This window comes from Tigriopus californicus, chromosome 8 (assembly GCF_007210705.1).
Source record: "Tigriopus californicus strain San Diego chromosome 8, Tcal_SD_v2.1, whole genome shotgun sequence".
Classification (NCBI taxonomy): Eukaryota; Metazoa; Arthropoda; class Copepoda; order Harpacticoida; family Harpacticidae; genus Tigriopus; species Tigriopus californicus.
Window position 1 is genome coordinate 8,371,469 of NC_081447.1, and position 24,726 is coordinate 8,396,194.

General features: G+C 39.8%; 1 protein-coding gene across 1 annotated transcript in view; it reads right to left on the reverse strand.

The window, feature by feature from the left end:
- LOC131885685 (protein bric-a-brac 1-like) overlaps positions 1-6,128 on the reverse strand; it is a 28,885-nt gene extending 22,757 nt beyond the window's left edge. Inside the window, exon 1 of the mRNA XM_059233808.1 lies at positions 5,677-6,128. The gene's annotated coding sequence lies outside the window, so the exon portion shown is untranslated. The remainder of the gene's footprint in view (positions 1-5,676) is intronic.
- Positions 6,129-24,726: the final 18,598 nt, after the last annotated feature.

Below are 24,726 nucleotides of genomic sequence, written 5' to 3' on the forward strand. Positions count from 1 at the left end.
ACCCACAGTAAACTGTTGGGGTTGGACTTGTACGAGGCCTTTGATTTTTTTAATTTTTGCCGGATTCGAGTCCAGCAAAAAACTCAATCCCAGAGAGGACTCGAGTCTTTTACTAGAGTCAGGTCAAGCAAAAAGACTCATCTTTCGAAATTCTATGATAAAATGGATATATTTTTTAACGAGTCCGGACTCGAGTCCGGCCAATTACTCCAAAATCGAGTAAAAGACTAGAGTGCACTCGGACTCGAGTCCGGACTCGCCCCAGTACTACAGTACTACTTCGATTTTTTCCATCGATAGAGCTAGGTTTTGAGGTTAGCAGACGACTGAATTAAACTTAAACGAACGTTAAATTAAAGGAATTATTTGATGTTTTTAAACCAAGGTGCAAGTCACCATTCACAAACCAAGTTGTTGCCTGTGGTTTCCTGATGCTTAAAACGCTTATTCGCTATAGAGCCCTCCAAATAGAATCACGGTGAGAGTAAGTAACAACAGGATTTTTGCACTTCTTGGAATACACCCAGTCTCGCATGTTTGATTAGGCCACCAGGGATAATCAATAAGTCATACGTTCGTTGCTTTGACGAAGAAATTTTTCCACTGCAAATCAAAATAACAAAAATGAGTGTGATAACCCTCATTTCTAACCCATACCTCATCTCCAGAAAGACTATCTTCCATGTATATGGCATGAGGTTTAGGGGAAATTCATTTCTAGGACAGAACAAGGACTTATTATGGCTGGCATGTCTCGCTCCAAGGTGGACGTAGACAACTCATTTTCGAAATTGCAAATGTATGGTTGAACCAATTGAAGTAGCGTTTCGTTTGATTCCAGAGCACGGCCCAGATTTATCATGAGCTATGAAAATTGATGGCACATCCTTTTATGTGCTATTCATTTGGGAAAGCAACTAATGATAAGAATATGAAAGTAACTAATGTAATTAAGAACCTTTTGTCCAGTGATGACTGGCTCCCTTAAAAATCCATGATGTTTGTTTTGTTTTTGGACCTTAAATAGTTCCATCATTTGCTCAATCGTCTGCAGGAACCACGCGAAATTTCGTGATCTGCCTTGTCCTGATACAATAAAGTTGTCAAGATTGCACCTTTGAGGAAGGAGATAATCTGTTGCGTTGTGGTATACCAGCAAGTTGTACGGGATGCTCTGAAAATGCTCGCACCTGGTCAGCATCGCTCACCATCCTACGCTGATAATCGGTGATCAATAAATAATCAGACAGTGCAAGGTTCGAATTATACTCACAACAATAAATCTCTTTCATTATCTGAGAGCGCAGGCCTCGTTGGAAAGTTGAGTCGAGTTTCTTTGAATTCAGCACGGCTGAGTTTGAGGGAAATAAATCTCCGTACAACTACGCCCATCTTCTAACATTCGTTCATTATGCCCCCCCCCTTTGTTATATTCGCCATAAAATTAGATACATGCGTGAAGTTAGTGTACCCACCTCAACTAAAGTATATATTGAGTCGCTTCTGAAGTACTAAAAGATGGAAACTTACCCCAGAGTTAGTGACTGCCACTTCGACTGTCTCCGTGAATAAAGTAAAACAAGATCAGTTCCCTCCTTTGAATCAATTGTTTTAAAATCGTCCCCAATTCGCTAGCAGTGCTGTATATGCGAATGGGATGAAGATGAAGATTCACTTTGAACTTGGGTAAATAGACAGATATAGAAATTAGCAACAACTTCAACGTATGGGCGTCAAAGGCAATGTCTACCTAAAGTGCCTAACATACCTTTCAATTTTCTCAAAGGATTTAATCAAATACTAAACCCCAAACCCAAAGCGCATAGTCAGTTTTCTTGAATAACGTTGTCTAGGCCACGTTGGATACTGAATTATGGAGGATATCACGAGGGTAAGAGTTTCTTTTCGCCAACCGAAATATCCCACTAGTTGTTCGCCATTCAATCTTCGCAAAAAGCAAGCTTCCCCGTACCTTCAATACAAAACTCTGAAAGTGCAAACTCCCCAACACAAAACTCCGCTATAGTCAACTTCCCTGACACAAAACTCTGCCACTCTACCATAGTTAACAGCTCATACTTATGGTAAAGTCTCTGGAAGGAATTTAAAGTAGTAATTTAGGTTTTCACTCCCTGCTCCGCTCTCCCTCCCCGCCTCCAGACAAAATATATTTTAGTACTCTGAGTCAGGCGGAAAACCTTGTAGCCATCTATGTTGTGACTTAAACCTATTGAAAAATAAAAGTCTCACATTGGCCTTTTCACCATTCTCAACCACAGGTTTGATTAACATGAGATTAAAGTTTGACAAAAACAAGACAATATAGATGTTCAAAAACCTTAAAAATATACTTCATTAGCACCCGTTGGGGTTTAATTTAGTGAAAATATGAGATTTATTTTGGCCATTTTTTGAAAAAAAGCTTGAAAGTTCGCATTCATTATCTAATCAAACTTGTCATTTGTTGAGTTTTTTACTTCTATTTTCAAACATTTTAAAACACTTCTGATAGAAAAGCATTTGCAAACAATACAAACAAGAAAATACTTTAAGAATTCAAAAGGTAAATAAAAATGCGATGTTTATACTTTGCCCTCTTGCTTCACTAGTTAGCTACTGTACAAGTAATGATCTAGGCATGTCTAGAAAGTCACTTACTTTTGCACGTCATTGCACATAAACAGAACTTTTCTTATTAAGCCAAAAAATAGCTTCAAACCATTTCAAAGCTGCAATCACTGCCTTATTCATTTTTTCTAGCGAAAGCCGTTCCTGAGAGAAAGATCAAACGGCAAAGGCTACCCTACACACTTAGTCCACAGCCACAGTCCACTGGTGAGCCAGCTTTTGTTATTGTTTACATTTCAAGAGGGGCAGAGGAACATCCAATACAGTGAAGTTCTTTAATGAAGTAGCTTCGATGTCATATCATTTCAATTGTAGCTGTAGCAGAAGTGTCCTTTTGAGTAAAATAATTGTTCTGCCAGGTATGCAACCCTCTCCTCTCCGTAAATGACAAGCAATGCCTTAAAAAGTCGTGAACAAACAGAATACATTGTTTCCACTGGTTAATTCAATGGCAGCTTCGATAATTGGTGATTAAATTTCACAAATATAATAATATAATGTCCCACATGAAAGCTCAACTAATAGGTGACGTGAAAATTGCCAATAATGTGGGTTGGTCCTCAGATTGATAAGGCCGCTAGAGTTTAATTGTATCCTGGTTTCAGGATGCCAATTCGTGAATTGTAAATGGTTTAGTAATTGTATAATAGCCTCTGTACGAAGCTTAGTCGTAAATGCAATGTGTGCATGGCCGTTGTTTTAATCAGGAAGTTAGTGAAGTGCACGCTTATTGTGGGAGAAGCCCAAGGAAAAAGGGGGAGTCCTCATAAGTCAGGTAAGAGTAACGAGCGGGTCACATTTGGTGTGCATTTTCCCTCTTCATTAATCAGATAATGATGCAACGATATATCAGCTTCATCAAAAACTACGAGTAATAACTGTTAATGAAATCGAGGGCAAGAAAGGACTAAGAGTGGGCAAGGGGCCAAGCAAGCGCTTGGTTGGCAAATCCTTAAAGTCCGGACACGCAACCAAGAAGGTCTTTGCATTTCTCTGTGTTAACCGATCATCAATGTATAAGATCGAAATCTACACTACGTAGACAGTTAGGTTTTGCATGCAACAGGATGTATTGGATTAGAAATCAAAGCATGAAATATGTATGTTTCTACCAGAACATATGTTGTGCAGTCTTTTCTTGGAAAATATTTTTGGGATTGATCCCTCAATATTTGACGAATCATTGGGAAAACTTCCCAATCAATTGCTTTCAACCGTGCTAATATTGGTTTGGAGTGCCATTTAACGGGGTCTCCAATTTCTCATTTAAAGAATTCATGGCGGCTGGCGCCTTGGCTCCTTGGCTCAGAGTCCGAGGAAGACAGCCGCACTGGAGAAAACTCGGGCAGGTGCCGCCCAACCTACGTGCAGTACATACCCTCCCTAACAGTGCGAATATCGAAGCACAGGCAAAGCCGGGGGAAGGGAAGGGGAGGGGAGCGGAGGTGAAGCCGAGGTTGGGAGCTCCTAAAAACGAGGACGAGATCCTGCAATCTTTAACCATGAACTACGAATATGTATCTAGAACGTCTGCACACCTCTAAAACGATTTGAATATGATGGATTTAACCTCCAGTTTTCACGACAGACTTTCAATCATCTCTTCAACGAACTGTATTGCAAGGATCAACACCGACTATAACAGGGACCATTTGGTGGGTGACCCCTCTGTTCTCGTAACCCTTTGTCCCTTTTCCTGGATATGAGTCCCAATTGGCCTGAAGGAATCACGACGCAATTATCCTCTGGCTTATATTTTTACAATTCAGGAAGAAGATATTCATACATTAAATATGAATGTCGCGGCCCTTGTCCTTTCAGAAACAACGGGATGATCAGAGACGCACTACGGAGCAAAAGTGAGTGGTTAGTTACTTAGCTAGCTAGCTAGCTAGCTAGCAAGCTTGTCAGTTACTCATTGCTCGTACTAGTTCGTACTGTAAGTAGTTGGTGGGGTGGTTTGATTAACTATCGGTCTTCATATTCAATTCAAGTTCCTATTGTTTTGATAATGAAAGAATAATTACTAATCCACTCAGCTTTTTCCTGACCCACGAATATGGAGATAGCAAGACGAGGAAAGGGTCAAAGAGACGTTTTCGGGTATTTACTTCACCACAATCTACTACGTACTTGTTGCTCAATGTGAATAAGTAAAGAAACGTCATTTTTAGGCATTACGTAATATGGAAAAGGTGATTGGATGAACTTTTTGAGAAGTAATAACAAATTCACATAATCCTGGCAGAGCCCCATTGTCCTACAACAATCGAGTCGTATTACAACTCGCAAGACCCTTATCTCGTTTTGAGAACTAACTCAATTCAAGAACAGCTCGGGAGGGCAGGAACATTTGGAGACCACCTATCGCCCTATCGCCATGGACCCATTCAAACAGTCATTCTCGAGGGAGCCCAACAAAGCCAGTGGCGATCCCCAAGAAAATTCACAATCCATGTAAAGGAAGTTGTTGTTTTTTTTTGCCCCAAACAAAATCGATTTTAAGCTAAAAAATCAATCCACCAACAACAAAAGACCAAAAGTGCAGATCTGTACGAAGTATTGATCACTCCAATAGATCATTATAAATTTGGAAGATACTTCAGAACTTTGTAGGTTGTGCTTTCAAAACGTAAAAGTCAAATGAAGGTTTTATCTCTCTCCAACCGCCCTAAGTAAGTCATTGTCTTCTCTCGTACTTTTTTTTTTCATTTATCATAATATGATTCCGAGTATGAAGAGATTAGGTATCTTGGCTTTTTAAACATTACAGTAATTATTCGAGTAATATTGTCTGGCAATTCAAAAAATCCTTCCTGCCGATCTTATCCCGGTGGTTTTCCCATTTTATCTGATTCTGGCCTCAGGTCTTGTTAGCACTTAGTGATGATTCCAATGCAACACTCTCACACCTTGAGTAAAAACCGCATCAAGAATTACACGGGCACAATTAGGAACCAGTCCATCAGGTACGGACAGCGCAAAACAACAACCAAAATAGCATAAGTTTCAAATCGAGGGGCTTGATTATTAATTGGCTTGACCTACCTGAATGGAGTTGAATGATGATAAGTGAGAGACGATGATGAATGATGAATAGAGTCTCAATAAGCAGAAAACGATGTTAACAAGTAACAGTTGACGATCTCTAATTAAAAGGATGGATGGTTGGTTGGTTGGATGTAGTAGGGGTTAGTTGGTTGCCATTTGGGTCTCTTCACGAATTGAGTAATTTTGTCTCACCAATAAAAGTCGCCTGGCGATTATGTCCACACTCAAACAAAGATAAGCGCACGGCCGAGTCCAACCAAGTTGGTCGGGTTTTGTTTACAACAGAATTTGCAACTGCTTTAGAATAAATGTACCCATGTGTGTCTGAGTACAAGAGAACGAGAGGACAGACAGTAAGGTCTTTTTGAGACGGCGTTTGCGTCAGGCTCCTATTTCGGAATAAGGCTTTGTAACCACCAAAGACCGGTAACACTCGACGGAAGAGTACGCGGAGGAGGCTCCCAACCGCGAGGGAGGACCCGGTGAGGACGCACAAAACAACATAGAGCACCCAAACGAACGCGACCTGTCCTCAAACTCATCATAAAATCATCATCATCATGATCATCATCATCTCCTTCGTCTTAATCATCCCTCATAGGAGGTATGTTTGTCGCTCCCTCCTCCACCTTCTCCTCCTCCTCTTCCTCCTCGGCGTCCTTCTCCTTCTCCCCAATCTTGTTCCTCTTCCTCTCGCTCGGTCTATTTTCCGGAGGACCGGGCCATGCGGTTCCACCTTACCCGATCGGCTTTCATTCCACCTCGAAGAAATCACATTGGGTTGAGCGAGGCGTCCGTCCCTCTTCCTTACGTATTGCATTGTACGCGTAATAGTATCTAGTAGTTAGTAGTAGTAGGTACGCTCGTCCGCACCCTGTCCGTCTCTGCTTGCTTCGTACATTTTCTTGGGAGCGTCTGCCCTGGTTCCGTCCGTTAGTTCGGTGGGTGTGTTAGTCTGACGGCTTTTTGCTGAATCGAGCCTGGTCTAATTTTCCACAAGGGATGTGTAACTCGCTCTCGTTTACTCTCTCCCGATGCAGAGTCTTGGATCTCCAAGGACGTAGAACTTGGTCGTCACTAGAGCTCGGAAAAATGGGGGAAAAGATATATTTACACACATTTGACGATCTAAAGATATGTTTCACATAGTTTAGATTTTTTTCTCACATACCATTAACTTCTTTTGTCCCCTTCAGGATTTTTACTGCGTTCCGTTAGTTTTCAACTCAGTTGTTAAAGATTGGTCTTCGTCAGTTCGCACCACTATTTCATTAAATATATGCTGTAACACCGCATTTAAGAATAAGACTACTCACCATTTTGTGAAAGCTAATAGTTCTGAGATCTTGATTGACCTGGAGAAAATTACGGTAAATGGTTTTAGAAAATGTTCTGAAAACGCTGATCCTTAACGCCATCCAAAAGCAGTAAAGAAATTGAAATCAAAATTCATTTTAACGTTTCTGAATAAGTTATACCAACATTAGCTAAAAAATTCAAGAGCCTTTTTTTGGAAAGAGCATGAAATTGCCCGAAAGACGTTGTTTCAGCTCTTTGCAACTGACTGACCCTCTCACACAGGTTTAATGTTAAGTCTAACTCATCGCCTCTACCATCGATTACCAGATACATCTCACATGAATGATAGAACATTAAATGGATTAAGAAAAGTGATGATTTAGAGATAATTCTTGGTATTTTATGCTTTATTTTGATTTCACAAAGACTTTATCCTGCAATGTCGAAATACAAGGTAGCCCATGAGTAGAGACGGCCAAAATATGCGTTATACACTTTATGACATAAAACAGGTTTTTTGCATTTATTGAATATTTCGTGTTTTCATGCTTATTCTGGGGTTTTCGCTTAAGCACATTTGGGTTTTGACCATTAATGGCCTCTGACAAAACTCCGCCAAGGTACGCCCCTGTCCAGCCTCAAGTGGACAAAAGCCTATCACAACATGCCTCTATCCAGCTGCATCCCTGTTCCAACATGCCTTGTTTTACACGCTTACATTTCAACACGCCGCAATTCAGACATGCCCCTTTCCCGCCTTGGGACCAGCCCGATCCCACACCCTACAAGTAACAAGCATGGCATTTGCTAAAATGAGCGAAAATCTGACAAAAGAAGCAAGTGAAGTGATATCAGATGGAGAACAAGGACCATTTGAGAACAGATTGCTTTTTTTGGTAATTGAACCTCGGATAAGCCTCTAGGGGTCCCCAGAGAGAGAACCCTACTATGCAAATGGATTTGATGGAGATGAAATCAAGTAGTGCTTAAAACCTTTTTAAATGAGGCAAAACAGCATAAAACAAGGAAAACAACATGTGAATGTGAATGGAGCGGTAAGAGTTGCCTAAATTAGGCAAATATTGCACTTAAGTAAAGTTTCCCATCTGACATATTTATCAGCTGCGTCATTGCAGTCCAGATTCCAGGGGTCTAGGGATTATTCAATGGAATTTTGGTTTGGGGTAATAAATACTTGATAAATACAAATTGCCGTTCCAAATTCATGCTATTCGTCAATCTTGTTGATTTCAAATTGGGGTTTTCAACTCTTATTAACTTTGCGTTTACTGTCAAATCTTCTGATTTTTTAAACGTTTTTTTCCACTTTTCAAGCTTACATTATCGGTTTAAATGCATATTTCAGTGCATTATTTGACCAACTTTATCCATATTTAATGGCATTAAATGAAATTGTTTTATGCATGTTTTGGCTGTCTCTACCCATTAGTAATGGGCATCATAGAATTTTTCGCTGGTTAAATACATGATTACTCTGCCTGGTTTTTTTTCAGGTCGAGGAAGAATCAAATAACTTTGACCATTGGCTTTACAGATGTGTTGAATATATAAACATCAGAGAGAGAAAATCTGTGATTACTTTGTGTTCAGATATTTCTATATGATATCGCTTAGACGTGAAAATGAAATGAAAACCCAAGGCATGATTATGGCTAATTTGTATTGACGAAATTTTTAACTACGGGGGCACCCTGAGCGAATTTAAGCTACGAAACAAATCAAAGATTTTCTGAATTGCAATGTTTATCGGGTTTAGTAACCTGGACATGAGCTTCAAAACATTTTTTTTCATCAGGGACTAAAAATTTACCCATGGACATAACAAACTCTCCCATTAATGCACCTCTTTCGATCGAATTATTTGTTGAAAAATTATCAAATCAATGTTGCAAAAATATCGCAAAATTTTGAAAGAAAGGTTGATGACCAGGGCTCGGAAAAGAGGTTTTTTTGTTTTGAAAGCCAAATAAACACAAAAAAATCAAAAGCACGAAATATTTTTTTCACAGCAAACCAAATTCTCCAAGGCTTACATGAGCTTGTTTAAATGCAAAAAAGACAGGTAAAAAGGCAACATGAAACCAATTTCGCAAAGTTTTGAATTATTGAACAAAGGTTTCAAGATATTTCTTTACTTCAAAATCTTCGAAATCAAATGCCCTCATAATTGTTTCCTATCTGGGACCACCAAATTAATATCCTAAACCAAGCAGGTTTCTAGATGAAATTTGATTACTCCGGTTGCTTTTTCTTAGCTATTTCTTTGGGTGAAGAGACCTTGGCTAACACATTCTTAAAGTTTTTTGTGTTTGCTCTTTTTGTGTGTGAAGAATTGGGGTTGTTGTTACATTTTCAGGAAAAGCTTGAACTTCTGTCAAATCAGGCAAGCAGGAACAATAAAGAATGTGGGAATGGAAGTGCTACAGTATTGGGACAAACTGAGAAGATTGGGACCATACAGTATTTAAAGGAGGTAAGAAATGTATCTTTTAGTATCATTATTTTATAGTCTTTGTCCTTAACCAGGTTTTAGGGTCAATTGTAGTTATTGTAAAAAATTGGCACTAAAAAAACTCGAGAAAATTAAGATTAATCAATATTTCTTTTAAAAAATCCTAAGCCCTGCTGACTACAAATTACTTCATTTTCTATTTTTCTCCTTATTTCGATAAATTTATTGATGTATGCCTTTTAAGGTGCAAGAAGCCATTGAGTTCATTTGGGCTGCTTCCATTATTAGTTTTTGCATTTCAACTGGCCTGTATCTTAAGTACTATAATGAAAAGAAACAATGCATGGAACATCCTTTTGAAATACGTACAAATACTGTACATAGATGAGGCGAGTGAGTGGATTTGGCATGTTATGAACCCCTTGGTTACTGAATGCTGTTGAATGCCTCAACAACAAGGAAACCAATGAAGATAATTCGACAGCCGTCATCATCATGGCTGAGCCAAATGGAACAGACCTGCCTGAGTGCTTCCTGGGTGTGATAAAATTGTTTTTCGGACAAAAGTATTGACACGCGAAACGCAAGAAAGTATAGTAGGGTTTATATTATGCTGATGAGTTCTGAAAGGCTTTTACAATCCCATACAAAGTAACATTCAGTCCCTTCGTTAATAATTGAGTGCATTCTACAACGGGTTGGGCAGGTGCATATGAAATGAGTTTGTTCGGTGCGCGATTCCGATAATTCTTTTTAACCAGATATTGGTTTTAATAATGAATGAGAAGTGACCACAAATAGAGACAATTTTGTATATAGAAAGAACGCGTAAAAGTTTCCTTATGGGGCAACTTTGGGTCATTAATAATTCAGCGTTGGAGTCCAGGCGAATCGAGGGATCTCAATTCTTGGTTAAGGCAAATACATGTACTCAGCCAGACCCCGGATATGAAAAACAATCTGCCGTTGTATGTTGTAAATGTGCTCACATTAACCCACAATTCATCAATTGGTCGGGGAGCATATTTTGTAAAATTCAATCGATCTATGCGTCGCCGGTCTGCGTTGCCTCAGCATTTCAGGACATGATGAAGGTCATGATGTCCCTGATACTTAAACCGACCATCCATTTTCTACATTGATTATTACAAGTCCAACATTAAAGCCATTTAACCTCACGGAGAGTTCGAGTATCTCAGTTCACATTCATCCGAACAACGTTGGCTGTTGAGTCTTCCTATGGGATTCAAAATGAATGCAAAAACGTCGGGTCGAAAACACTGATGAGGAACCAAAGACCAGCTGCGCACCCAAAATTCAAAATGGTTGAGCGTCTATCAAAGAATATTAATTTAGTTTGATACATTGACCATGTAATGCAGTTACGAGGGCAAATCAATTATCGATGAGACTAGGCCCATAACCTTAGATTGAATAAATATTTTCGAAACATGAGCTCAAGGAATAAACCTTTGACTTTTTTCTTAAAGTTTCATTTTCACAGTCAAATAAAAATAACGCGTCAACAACCTTCTTTATGCAGTTGAGGTCGACATCATTCGCTTACCACTACAGAATATTTCAAGTTCTTGATTTCAGATCATCGAGGCACTGTGTCTTGGCGGGCACACCTTGTGGAGAGGCCTAGATCGACATGGAGGACATGTTGACCTGTACAAAAGAAGACCAATTTCTGTCTTAATGCCTTTGATATTGTTGTGCGTACGAATTGGCCAGGAGGTCAATTTTGACCATGTGCTACCTGGTCCTCCTCGTCCATTGTCCATGATATCTGTGTTCGTCTGCATGTTTTTAGAGTTAAAACACTAGAGCTCGAGTGAGGGCAGGGGTCCCATCCCCCGAGGCGTATCAAGAGGATTTTTTCCCCTTCGGAGTTCAGGTCCTTTTGGCCCCTAGATGGTCCAAAATAAGAAAAATTGATTACATCTGAAGGAGTAAGTGAAATTTGTCGACTTCAATGGCATGAAGAAGGTTGTCGACGCAATTTTTTTGCTTTGACTGAAAAAAATAAATTTGATGAAATAGCGTCATTCATTCTCCGAGCTCAAATTCGAAAATATTTGTTTATTCTTAAGTGATAGGGCTAGTCTCATCTATATTTGATTTGCTCTCGTATCACCATCTATTTCCGCCATTTCAGTGAAACTAGACCTTAATGGTCAATTCATTGCTCGATTCATTGATGATTTAGTGCTAACCAAATACTGTTATGAATTGTGAGAGTGGCTTTTTGCCACAGTTTTCGCTTATTCATTGACTTATTGAAAAAGAGAGCATTCTTTTTCTGTAATTTTGATCATTTCCGTGGTTCAGCATCATTCAATTTCATTTCTTTATGAATCTGACATGGAGGTACCCCCCCCCCCCCCCCCCCCNATACTTAACGTAAATTCAATACCGTTAGATTAAAGGGCCTTTTTAAATAATATGTAGTAGATATTTTGAAGCCACTCAAGCCATACGGTTTCCATCACTATCACTAGCGCTAACTAACATGTAGTTTCCCGCACTTTGGGTCAAAAGTGCAATTTCATCCAGGTGAACTGTATTTCGTTACTGATTGATAGCTAAAATGTCGCCAGACTCTTCCCTCGGTTACTTTTGCACATCCCTCTGGATAAAAAAAACCAACAATTGGTTATGTCGGGTTCCAAAGCGGTGGACACTGTCATCGTGCACATTGGTCATTGGGCAGGGCTCCACAAAACTTTGGAGTTAGCTGGCTGTTCCAGTGCAATGAAATCCAGACAAAATACTGATGAGACTCCTATCGATCTTTTGATCAATTCGAGTTTATTGTGTTCGAACCAGAACATTCAGTTTATTGCACACCTGATTCTAGCCCAGAGAGCAAATGGAGCCTGAGACTCGTCCAATCCCGGACAAGCTCGGCTCAAAGATCGCCAAAGGAACGTCGGTATTCAAAAAAGGAGCTCGCTCGCTCACTCACTCGTTGTGATTGTGACGATTTCCGCCTTTTGTCATCATCCTAATAGACATGCTCACAAGATATATGCACTGGCCTGCCGTCTATGAAAACATCAAATCTTAAGACGTTTAGCATTCAGCACGAGCCACCTACCAACTCGAAGAGTTTTGAATTTTATCAATGAAGCTCAATGAAACCATTAAACAAGGATTGGGATGTGAAGACATGTTTGAAATATTGAAAGCATTTGGTCTCAATATATGGCACGATGTGCTCAGGAATCAATTCATCTCAATGACTGCCTCTGAATCATCACATATATTGGAAGCAATTGAAATATATGATACTATGATTTATGACCAGTATCACTTTAATAAAGAAAATAACGTCAATCACAAAATAGGTTGCGTGAGCTTTAGAAAATTTAATTTAAGTTACCCCATGGGGAATCTCGTTTTAATGGCTCGTCTCGGAACCAGGGCTGCTTTAAAGCTCGTTCCTGATCTTGGGGCCTCATTTCTCTACCCTTTTTCGTTAGAATGGGAGCCCTACCAGAGGTTCTTCAAGCTAAATAGCTGATTTTCCGGATCAAAACCCGTCACTAGAACCAACTCTAGTCATCTCTGCTGTGATATTATAATCTAGTCAACTATTTTATCATTAAGAAAACTTCATTCTTTTATTCTTGTAACGATTTTTGTTTATGAATTTATGCATACAGTTTTATACATTTTACAATCTCACGTTACCAAGAGTTGCAAGAAAGGTTATTATTATCATTTAAGAGATCTACTAGAGAAATCATACCTGGAGTTCAGTCGACTTAATCGTTTTTTATATTGGTAAGCTCATCTTGAAACTTTGTATTGCTCAACACAGAGCCTCACCAGTTCCCTTAAAACATTGTTCGCAAAAAGTCGGAAAAACCTGTATTATTAACTTCATGAATAGCCATTAACATATCTTAGAACCTTTTGAAGAGAACAATACAATAATTGGGAAACATGGTATAGATTTGAGTGAGCAAATGTTGCTGTCCCTATCAAAAGAAAGAAGCTTAGCATTGAATAATTAAAGCGACCGGGTAGGGAGGGGAAGTTGGTGGGAGAAGAAGTCCATAAAATCACGATGATGGAAATCTAAATTTGTTAAGGGTGACATAAAAAAAACGGGCACACCAAAAACAGAAAAAGGCCTACCAAAGTTTTTGAACAACACACCGATAAATAAACTGGCACGCGCATGGATAAAAAAAGTGCACAAACAAAAGAGAGTCCACAATAAACAGAATTTGGCACACCGAACTATATTCCCGCACACCAAACTCTATAAAGGAACACGGGACAAAATTTTGTCACACAAAAAGCGCAAAGAAGCACACAAACCAAGAAAACTGCACACCGAAAACTTGGTTGGCTAATGATGGTAAAGTGACCGACTGAGAATGTGTGGGTATAAAACCTTAGCAAGGTAGATTGTAGAAAGAGCTCAGTTAATTGATGCTCAGGTGACTATCTAGGATGTTGTCACTTTTTTTTTTTCAAACTATCATGTAGCCTCCAACAATTCAGAAATGGTAGAATCATGGTTTCAAAAAATCTAGTCTGAGATTCCACCTTGCCGGAATGAATCGCTGGCAAGAGACCGAAAATGACCAGTTTGAAGTGTAATAGAAGTGTGGCACTTATTATTAGTCATAAGTAAAGATCGGTGATTCTTTTTCATTGTTGATGGTAAACTCCAAACGGTCGTCAAAACCCGTAGCTTTCCTCACAGCAGCAAATATTCACGTTAGGTTAACTTGTGCTCAGACAACTCATTCGAAACTTTGCAACGTCGAGTAGCAAGTCAAGAGACTTGTGGCAAAGAGTCTCTACTATAAGGAAAACTAGTTTTGACGACCTTCTGGAATCAAAACTCGGTGACAATTTTTATTTTATTTTTCTGGTCTCTACAGTAGTTGTTAATAACAATACTAGCTTCTGTTTTATAAGCGATAGATAGAAAGGGTCTTTGAGGAACTTGATACGGCCGATGTGATGGCTGGCTTCCCTGTCTGGGGAAGCTAACAAATATGACCCAAGCACCTCTAAGATATTCATTTAGCTTTATTTTTATTGTGCTCCTTTACTTTTTGATGTGCCATTTTTGCTGCTTGTTGTGTCACTTTAATGTTTGATGTGACTCAAACCCTTTTCCGTGACCTTGATTTGAGTGTAATACCTTTTTTCTTTCGGTGCGACTTTTTTCACTTTGCGCGTCTATTTTCAAATTCAGTGTGCCAATGCATACTTTTGGTGTATTAAAAACACTTTTTGTGTGCTCACTTTCGTGTACCGTTTTCTGCGTTTGGTCTGCTCCTTTTTCATTTTGTGTGTACTCGTTATCTCCTTTTGTGCGTTTGTGTGCGTGTGCCAAGTTTTTTTTCTTTTGTTGTGCCAATTTTCTATTGAACAGAAAAACATGACCCCAAATCTAATAGAGTAGGAAGGCAGATGGATCAAAAATAATGCCAATTAATGAAATGCTATCCCTCAGAATAATTAGTCTCCAAAAAACAGCTGCCAAAAGCTAGTTGTGAGGACGAATGCCACTCAATATCTAAAGTTGACGTCAAAACAAAAAATGTGCCAGAAAAAATGACTTAAAAAGCCATTTAAGGAAAAACGACACACCAAGTTAAAAAGGGGTAGAAAAGTTGCCATTATAGCCAAAGTGTCAATTGACTAAAATATCAAGCGTTAATTTCATGCCATGTTCATTCGGCAGCCAACAAGTTATTTTTTATGGACACCCGTAACCTGTAGTGCGATAACCCCTAAACAACACTACGTAGGCAATTGAAAGGATGTGTCTAAATATCCACAAATTGACAGGCATTCTGCCAAATTTGAGTTATCTGCCAAGATCAGATCGCCAAAAACAACAAAGCACGTTTTTTAACCTAAAACTAAACTATTCTTAACTCCAAACTTGTCCAAATGCAAGAAATAATTTTTGGCCTTACTACAGGCATTAATGATTAACAGACGCTACTAGAAATATTTAACGTAAAACGCGATTAACAGTACGGGGCCTTGATTTAAAGGAGCACTAAATATGGTTCACACTCTGTCCATCAGAGTGCGCTTTCTTAGTGTTTCTGAATGAGAGTTACCCATCCTTCTTCAAAAAGAGCACATCGGGCCGATTCAGCTTCCTTGATATTTTACACGTTCATGTTTTACCTATAAAAAAGATCGTCTAAAGCACGTCACTGTTTTTAGACTTGATTTTTCTTCTACAAATATGTCCTTTTCTCCTCAAACACTCAAAGAAAAATTTGAGATGTTGACTTTCCTTTTGAGGTTTAATCAAGAAAAAGCGATCAGGTCAAAGAGCAAAAAATACAAATTTCTTCAATATATGATACGATACATTACAGTATAGCTGTGGATCAATATTGCTGATTTTACTCATTAGAGTCATCATCGGTCATTCATTACTACTGTGTCATAATCTACATCGATCAAGGAAACAATCCGAATGAAAAAACCTTTTTTTCGTGATTTACGGGAGGTTCCCATGTATGTTAGAACTTCACTTAATCAGGATTCTTACCTATTATTGATTTTGCCAAGGCCTTTGATAAAGTAGATCATGGCCTTTTGTTGAATAGACTTCATGAGATTGGGATCCAAGACAGGGTTCTCAATTGGATAAGAAGCTTCATTCAGGATAGGAAGCAAATTGTTAAGGTCGAGGGATCCCTTAGTGACATACGTGATGTCAAGTGAGGTGTTCCTCAGGCTCCATCTTAGGACCCCTCCTTTTTATAATATTCGTTGCCCTGTTTCAAAAGCTTAGTATTACTGCCAATCTCTCTTCTTATGCTGACGATACAAAGTTAGTTTCTGGTAGGAATGGCCAAGATTCCACTAGCCTGGCAAAGGACCTAGAAAGAATCTACTCTTGGGTTACTGAGAGTAATATGGCAATGACCTTTGGGTCAACTCCTTTGCATACTCCACTCGTAGATAATGGAGGTAAAGAATGCAGGTCTCATCTATGAAATATTTAGGTGTAGTCCTCCAAAGTAATGGAAAGTTCGATGAGCATATCCAGTTGAAGTTGGGTAATGCTTTTTAAATGTGTGGTTGGATATATCGCACGTTTAAGTCCAGAGACATCACGATGCTAACTCTGAACAAGCCGAGCATCTATGAGCTTTGTACCAACTCAGGATTTAGGGGGTCAATTCTAGTGACCGCAGAGGCTTCATGTGCGTTTTGAGAATACCTTCAAGCCTTCGAGAATCTAGGCTAGGCCTCCTTCATTATACAATTTGCTTCCATCAAATATTCGTAGGAAGTATGTACGTGTTGATCCAGTAGCCGGATTTAACTCAAACTTGGAGAAGTTTTTCACTAAAATGCCTGATCAACCTTATAGTTAACGGCTAGCCATATTCACCTATTCGGCCAATTCTAATTTGTTGGTGCATCAGATGTCATACATGAATAAGATAAGGAAGAGATCAAAGTTTTTCATTTGCTTCTGGGAAATCTATTCCCAGCAGTAGTGAGAAACCTGCAAAAGCGTATTAATCTATTAACAGTTGGTCAATGTACTCGACAAGAAGGAGGTAGAATTTTTTGACTTTTTATTAGACATCGGGAAAGGTTGAGTAATGTTGATGGTTAAAAGCAGCAGCAAAATAAACTCTTTAAAAGAGACTTTTTTGTCTGCGATGTTCTGTTGAAGTTGAATGAATTGTGGAAGTGACACAATAGTGAAAAACTTCCGGAACTTTACAATAACGATGTAAGTATCCGAATAAATTCGAGACTTTAAAAACTCCGGTTTGTCTTGGTTGCGTTGATAGCGATTACGGTGAGATAGGTCGTTGTGCAAACCTTAAATACTCTTTATGTGTTAGTGAAACTATGTGAAAAATGTCAAGAAGTTATCAGGTAGATTCAACATTCGGATTGTGAACGAAGAGGCATTTATCACGCGGTGATCATTATAGTTGTCTTAATTAGTCGATTGGAATCCTTGATTTTTCAGATTGATAGTGATCTGCTGATCCAGTTCCTGAACATTGGAACACTTTTTAGAGTGCCAATTTGCTTACTTCCCATGAGTTGATGGTTGATGTGATAAAAAAGAAGGATGGACATAAAATTGTGGCCACTCACTTGGAAGAGGAGAAGAAGTCGTTGAATCCAGTTGAAATTCCAAGATTCTCTTTCTCTTTACGTGAGTAATGCCAGTTTATGTTTGACGATCAAGGAATGGTAGTAATGTGACAGGAATCGCATCTTGCTTGATCTTTGACGTGACAGATCGTCGCCATCCCTTTTATTTTTCTTGGCCAAAGGGGCTCGATAAGAAGACCAAAACGAAGACGAAGAAGTTGAAATCGGCAAGGACGACACCTTCTCGTCTTCCGTCTCGACCAGACCAGTTAGGCGAGGGAGGATCAATGAGCAGAGGTTAGGTCCGTCTTTTGGTTCGGTATTTTCGGCTACTTGACGGGGGCGAACTTGAGCAAATATGCCGCATTGAAACTACAGGGTCCGCCACATGTAGGTATAATTGTCACAAAAGCCTACTCGAAGCTGCATGGAGAAATCAATGAAAAAAAAACGAAAACGAGTTTGTTGTGGCTTTAACTTCAACTTGAATGAGTAGCCATGGAGCGGTACCTCAGTGGTCAATTGATGGCTGTGGCCTCAACGGTCAGCCATCGCGACTTATACCAAAAGAGCCTTTCAACAGCCACTACTCTCATATGCGCTATAAATTGGCCTGCCCGTCTTGCTCCAAGGGCATTGCCCTTGCTTGAATTGTGGTAAAGTGCTGCAATATTTCGCATATATATCATAATGTATATTCTAATCTTGGAACTTTGTTACTAGATGGTGCCCTGCCATGAGCAAATAATGGCAAAATTGAAGCATAATTATTATTTTTTGCTTGCACATAAATATCTGCTCTTTATGCCAAATATATCAATTCATTTCGAGTCCTCTGGTGCCACGCAATAATCTCAAAAGGTTTTTGAAGTCTCTGGGTTACCCTTGTTAGTCTCAAAATGAGGAAAAAATGTGGCAAAATTTATTTTTTTGGCGTTAGGTTGCTTTGGTACATATGATAAGTATGCATGATGACGGTAACATGGCCAATTCTGATGGATGGTAAGATTAACGTTGGCTAGTTTTTGTAATATTGTGGAGTGATCCTTTAGTAAATACACGTAGCGCCACCTTGTTTGTTTAGCACCTCTCAAACAATCTTGATATATAAAATGACGGCCCAAAAATGAATGATAAATTAGACTATCAGGAATACCATTGCTATAAGTTTACCACCGACGAAGCTGTTTTTCCGTGTTGTAGCCATCCTGCTAAAAACCCACCTGCTTTCAACATTCTAATGCCAAGAATAGATGTGAGGCCAAAAATAAGTGTTTCATTGATGGAGATAGTTGTGTTCAAGCCTGGAGGGTCTTTTATTTTTCGCAAAGATGGAGCCCCCTCCCACGCAGAGTCTTTTAGCGAGTCTTGAATTTGGTTATGGCGCCCAAGTCTCCGAACCTGGCTATCATGGCTTACGCTAAATAGCCTCAAATTGAGCTCTTCATTGGTTGACAACGACCTAGCACCGTAAAGTCGATGGAGGACGCAAATTTGTAAGCCTTACAACACGGTTTTTATCCGGCATAACGGCGCAGCTTTCTGCGGCTGATTTGAGAAATGTGTTGCTGCTGGGGGCGCCCACATTAGGAAAATATTGGAGCATGAGCAAAGGGGAAGAAAAAAAAGGATCTCAAATCTAAAAGTTTATCAAAATTAGTCCAGCATCACCAGAGTTATGAATATTTATTGTTTTTTAATGCAAATATTTTATACTCATTTCTATCGCACCCGGTATACCATTGAAGCAATTTTGGAAGCACCTAAGGCATTCGTGCCGTCCAGTCCCCACTAATAAGTCCAGGACGCAGCACAATGCGAGAGAGACGCGAGCTAGATGGGCGAAGAATGGCGGAGGCGGTGTCAGGGATTCAATTATTCCTGACAGGAGAAGCAGCCTCCGACCAGACTTGGGATGACAATGACAAGCTGGACATGGGACAATCAAGTGCAAACTCGTCATCCATCGACCTTGTTAGGAAGATGTCGCCGAAAATGATGAACTGCCGACGGCCACGACGGGACCACGATCCTGGTGGCACTTCGGCGAAATTGGATGCGTCAATTAAATGGAATGGCCGCATCAAGAGAATAGAGACCTTAAAAATTCCTGGAAGCATCCAATCTTCAGGAGCATTGAAGGTTACTATCTGAGACGGGTCATAATATCAGAAGGCTTTATCGGATAATGATATGTCAATTAACAGCAGGAAATGCCTCTTCGGTTGGTCCTGTGACCCGAACATTCTGAGAATCAAGGTGAAGCAAGACATAAACTATTACAATTAGCAATCGGAGAGTCCACTCCAATCAAGCAAGGCTCAATTTGATTTTGTTTATTTGTACTCACTCTTGGAAGTATAGTTGTCAGATAATACTGACCTTGGAGTCGAAATATCAATAGTAGCGGCTGAGCCCAATGTTTAAGACAAAATGCCGATCACCTCTTGCCCAATCTTAGTATGTGTGTATGACATTACTTCTGCTGGAGTGTCACCACTCCAAGGTTTGCCCTCAAAACGATATCTTGCTTGGACGATTTTCGGAAAATTCTTGCTCGGCAGTTGAACTCGTGGAACCGGGCTGTTGTTGTTATTCTTCAAAAACAATCAAAAATCCCGGAGTTCCCGAAACGTTCGTATTAATTAACTCAAATATAGCTTACTGTACCGAATGAATATAGGCGTTATCGACATTCAGACGTGAAAGTCACTTGCGAGCTTTTACTTTTCAAGAAATTACTAGAACTATTTATAGAACTACCCTTAGTGATATTTGATGATGATGCAACAAAGAACAACCATGTACTGTATATGCCTTAAAGTGAATTCAAGTATTCGGAGTGACAAGGTCTCCTTGTCGTTAAAGCCTCCAGTGATTCCATTTTGTTGCTTCACTTCCCTGTCTCAAGATGAGCAAGGTCTGCGCGAGTAAATAAAAACCCAACCGCTTGGCTTTGAGTGTCCTTTCAATTTCTCGACTGCAGCTTATCCAATCCATCAATTCCGTCAAGTGGTGTCGGATTAAGGAGGAGACGATCCCTGGGTTGGATTTTCTCATGCTCAGATGCTCCCCTCTCTCCCTCTCTGGAAAGAGGGTGGCGAAGAACTTCGGCAATCTCTGGACCTTGGACGAGTTTCGACGTCCGTAGAGTCGTGATATCGCAATTGAGTAGAAAAACGCTTTGATTCGGAACTTCCGCCCCACATCGACCGCCCCGTGACCAGGGAGGGACTGAGTTTGAAGGATACAACAAGTCCGGGTGTTCGTTGAAGTTCTCAATGTTGAAACTGGATCGCTTGCGCGCATGATGGGATTGATCCTCCTCACCTCCCCGTTTTCATGACATGCACCATATATTGTAGCAATAGTTGTTGTACTCGATAGACACCTCCTCCCTCTTGATGGTGCTGCTGATCGTCTTCGTATTCATCTTCTTGTCCCTCGGTCCAGCTCCCGTCTCTGTCGACGGACTGCAGTGCACCTACTGTCGTGTACGTATGGATGTACGTACGTACAGACCCCGGTTCCGGTGACTACGACTGAAATTCATGCGTCAAAAGATTCAAGTTTTGGCGTTCCGTGTGGTCAAGTCGTCAGTTTAATCTGATCTGAACTTGACGTCTGAACAATGCCACTATATCTAAAATTCGGTTCAATTGGAACCTGAAGTCTAAGTCATGGCCAGCAAGTCTAAGAAGAAGATCTGCTTCCACTGAGGCATGAAAAAATTTGTTCAAAACGAATAAAATCATGCTTGGGCCTCAAGAGTTTATTGCATTAGAGAAGAAAAGGATTAAGCCAGCCAGACCACAATTCAAGGGCTTGTGAAGTAATGATTAGAGCTGTTATCGTTGAGTCTCAAATATGTACCAAAGTTGCCCTAAATATGTACCCATACCATCTTATGGCTCTTTTCACGTCCACCTTTGGATGAAGTTACGAATCAGGATGGCTCAAGAGAGGAGCATCCTTGATACTAGTGCTCCTAATGTAAGTGATACTAATTTTAGTGTCAATGCATGTTTTTATATTTCAAAATCTGTTCCATGCTTGTACACAAATCATCATAAATGCATCGACTAAGTAGTGCTGGAGCGAATTCCGACTCAATCTCGAGTGCCCTCGAGCCTTATACTCGAATTTGGATAAACTGACCGGACTAGAGTTCGAACTCGAAATAACAAATCTTTTTTATCAACGGATTTTTTCCGAAACGAGCCGAAGTCCATCATAAATTGGCCAGGTAAACTGCGAGCCCTTGAAAGACGATTCCATTAGCCTTCTTTATGTTTGCAAAATAGTAATAGGTTTTGTGGCTGGCTAAAGTCTAGCAAAGGCCTTGGCGAAAAACAAAAAAAACCAATTCCACCCTCTCACTTCTTGTGTTCAAGTATTAGAGAGACCTGGGTTCGAACCCATGAACCCGAGTTTAGCTCAGTCGCGCGTTAAACAGCTGCGCTACAACCATCTCCCATTACGTCATTAATAATGGAAATTGATAACCCTAGTCGCAGCCTTCCGTGACTATTTATCACTATCACATCAGGAGCAAATAATTCATTGCATTTGAGACGGAGCTTTAAAAAAGTCGGGGAGGAAACCTTTATACATTTTTTCTTCCCTCGTTTAAGAAAGAAGAAAGTACGGGAGGGCTAGAAATCACGTTCCGTTACCCATAACGTTACTTTTGCTACTTGGAGAACATGATGTTGAGGGCTAAAATGGTATTCAAATAAGATGATAAATACACAATTTAGAGTAATTTATTTTTCTAACATTTCATATTTCTAGAAGTCCGTGATTAGACCTTGTGAAAAAAGTTGCCTTTTTTGCCGAAAAAACTTTTAACTTGAGAAAAATGTGAAAAAAGATGGAAAATGGGAAATAGTTGCAAAAATGCCCCGAGAAGTTGTGACAATCCCGAAACAAGATGAAATAATGTGAAAAACATTGTTAAAAGATGGAAAAGGTCGTCTTTCAGCCCCTCTTCCTGCATTTTTATGTGTAAGAAAATATAGGAATACAACTTCATTTACTAGGGTTATCCATTGACATTTTTTTTATTTACAAGAAATTGACATCTTTTTGTAGCAATGTTCTGCATTTGGATACTTTTTCAATTGATGCAGATTTTAAGGTATACAACGGATTCTCTTCTGGACCTAGTGTTATTGCTAGGGGGACTTTTGTTCACAAAATGATTGCGTTTGGTTAGATCAAAATCAAACTAGAGCCCTCTAGATCAAACACATGACGGCAGGTAAAGTTCAACAACTGCAGCTCTTCTTTTGCTGACTTTCCCAAAACAAAACAATGAGCTGATTTTGATATTCAAATTCTTTGGTAGACCGAAAGGCGTTACATTCCTTGTGTGATCCTCATGAAAAAAAATGTTGAAACCGAAATATCAATTACGTTCTGTACTTCAGAGGGCGCTTTTTGACTCAGCCTCTACCAGATAAAGGATCGGTTGGGTCGATTCTTCTCTATAGGGCTTGTCAAGTGAACGCGTTCATGAACAACTGACGCTATTCCATGAAGTAAAATCAAAGACAACATGACCAGCAAAACTGCGCTGTGAATGCATTGAATTTTGACATTTATTTCATTTTACCTGCTCCTCTAAGCAAATAGCATTAAGTCATTGAACCAATTTGATAGTGCGTACACTGAATTACACCAAATATGTTCATTTTGTTGGGTTTTATAACACACGTCACTCAAAATCACTCGATTATTGAAAATTCAATGGGCGGATGGCGCGAGTTGACTGTGATGTTTGCCTCAGTTCTCCCTCCCCAAATGTGTTCAATCAGTTGGGTAACCGTGCTAAAATGTGCTCGGAACCCATGCTGTCTAGGAGGAAGGACTTCATGAATATCAAGAAATTAAACAAGTTTGAACTTCATGATCTTCTCAAACACCTTCGCAATATTCGAAGTGAGAGAGATCAGCCTATAATTACTGGGGAGTGACTTATCTCCACCTTTGAAAATTGGAATCACATGAGCTACCTTCAGAGAAGAGGGGAACTTGCCCTGGTCCAAGATGCAACGCATCAAGTGCGAGAAAACAGGAGAAAGAACGTGTAAGCATCTCATCAGAAACTAATTACTAATAATTATGAGTATTCTCAAATTCATCTCTCAAATTCATGGGAAATGAGTTGGACCAGTCAGTTTGCTCAAAGGTTTTCTTTGTAGGGGACTTCAATTTTCCGGCTAGCGTTGTAGAGTGGGAGGTTAGTCCTGATGGGTATATTCCCATTTCGAAATCGAAATCTCAGTCGTTCGAAAAGCTGGAAGAATTTGCGATCTTGCGCAATCTCTCTCAGCATGTTGGTGTAGCCACCAGAGCAAATAGTGTTCTTGACTTGTTTTTTCCAATGACCCTGATCTGATCCAGTACGTCCATGTGACACCTAGTAATCGGTTAGAGCATCATGTTCTCGAGATAGGGTCGACCATTAATCAAAAGCCGGCGTGCTCTAGGGTAAGACCGGCCAAAATGGTCGGTCTGGCTAAGTTGAAGTTCAAAGATGAACATTGGCCGTTGATTATAGAAAGGTTTGGGGAGCTTGATCTCATTTCAATGCTGAAAAAGAAATCGCCCATAGATGTAGTCTTAGACAAAATGATTCTAGTTTTTGAGGACGTCTGTTCCACTCCAACAATCTCTGAATGTGTTCCACAAGGCGGGGCACAGTCTAAAATTCCGAAGTATAAGAACAATTTGTTCAAAAAGAGTTGCAAACTAGCAAAAAGGCTCCAGAGCACTTTGAATCCAGTAGTTGTGGCTAGCCTTCAAAGAAAGTTGGATTCAATCCATTGAGGCAGATCAGTTGAGCAAGGAAAGTAGAGTTGTTCAAGAGGTGAGATCGAATCCGAAGGCGGGTTTCTCTTACGCAAACTCTAAGAGAAAGATCAAACACCCTGTAGGGCCTTTTGAGGTCGATGGGAAAGCCATAGACAATGCAGAGACTATGGCCAACATACTTGGAGATCAGTTCTCTAGTGTGTTTTCAACTCCACTGAGTTTAGGAGCAACAGTCCATTGCCGTGTTCATGAGTTTGTTGGGACTGGCAAGGCTTGTCAAGTTGAGCATTTAGATGATCTCGTAGTCACAGATCAGGATGCTTTAG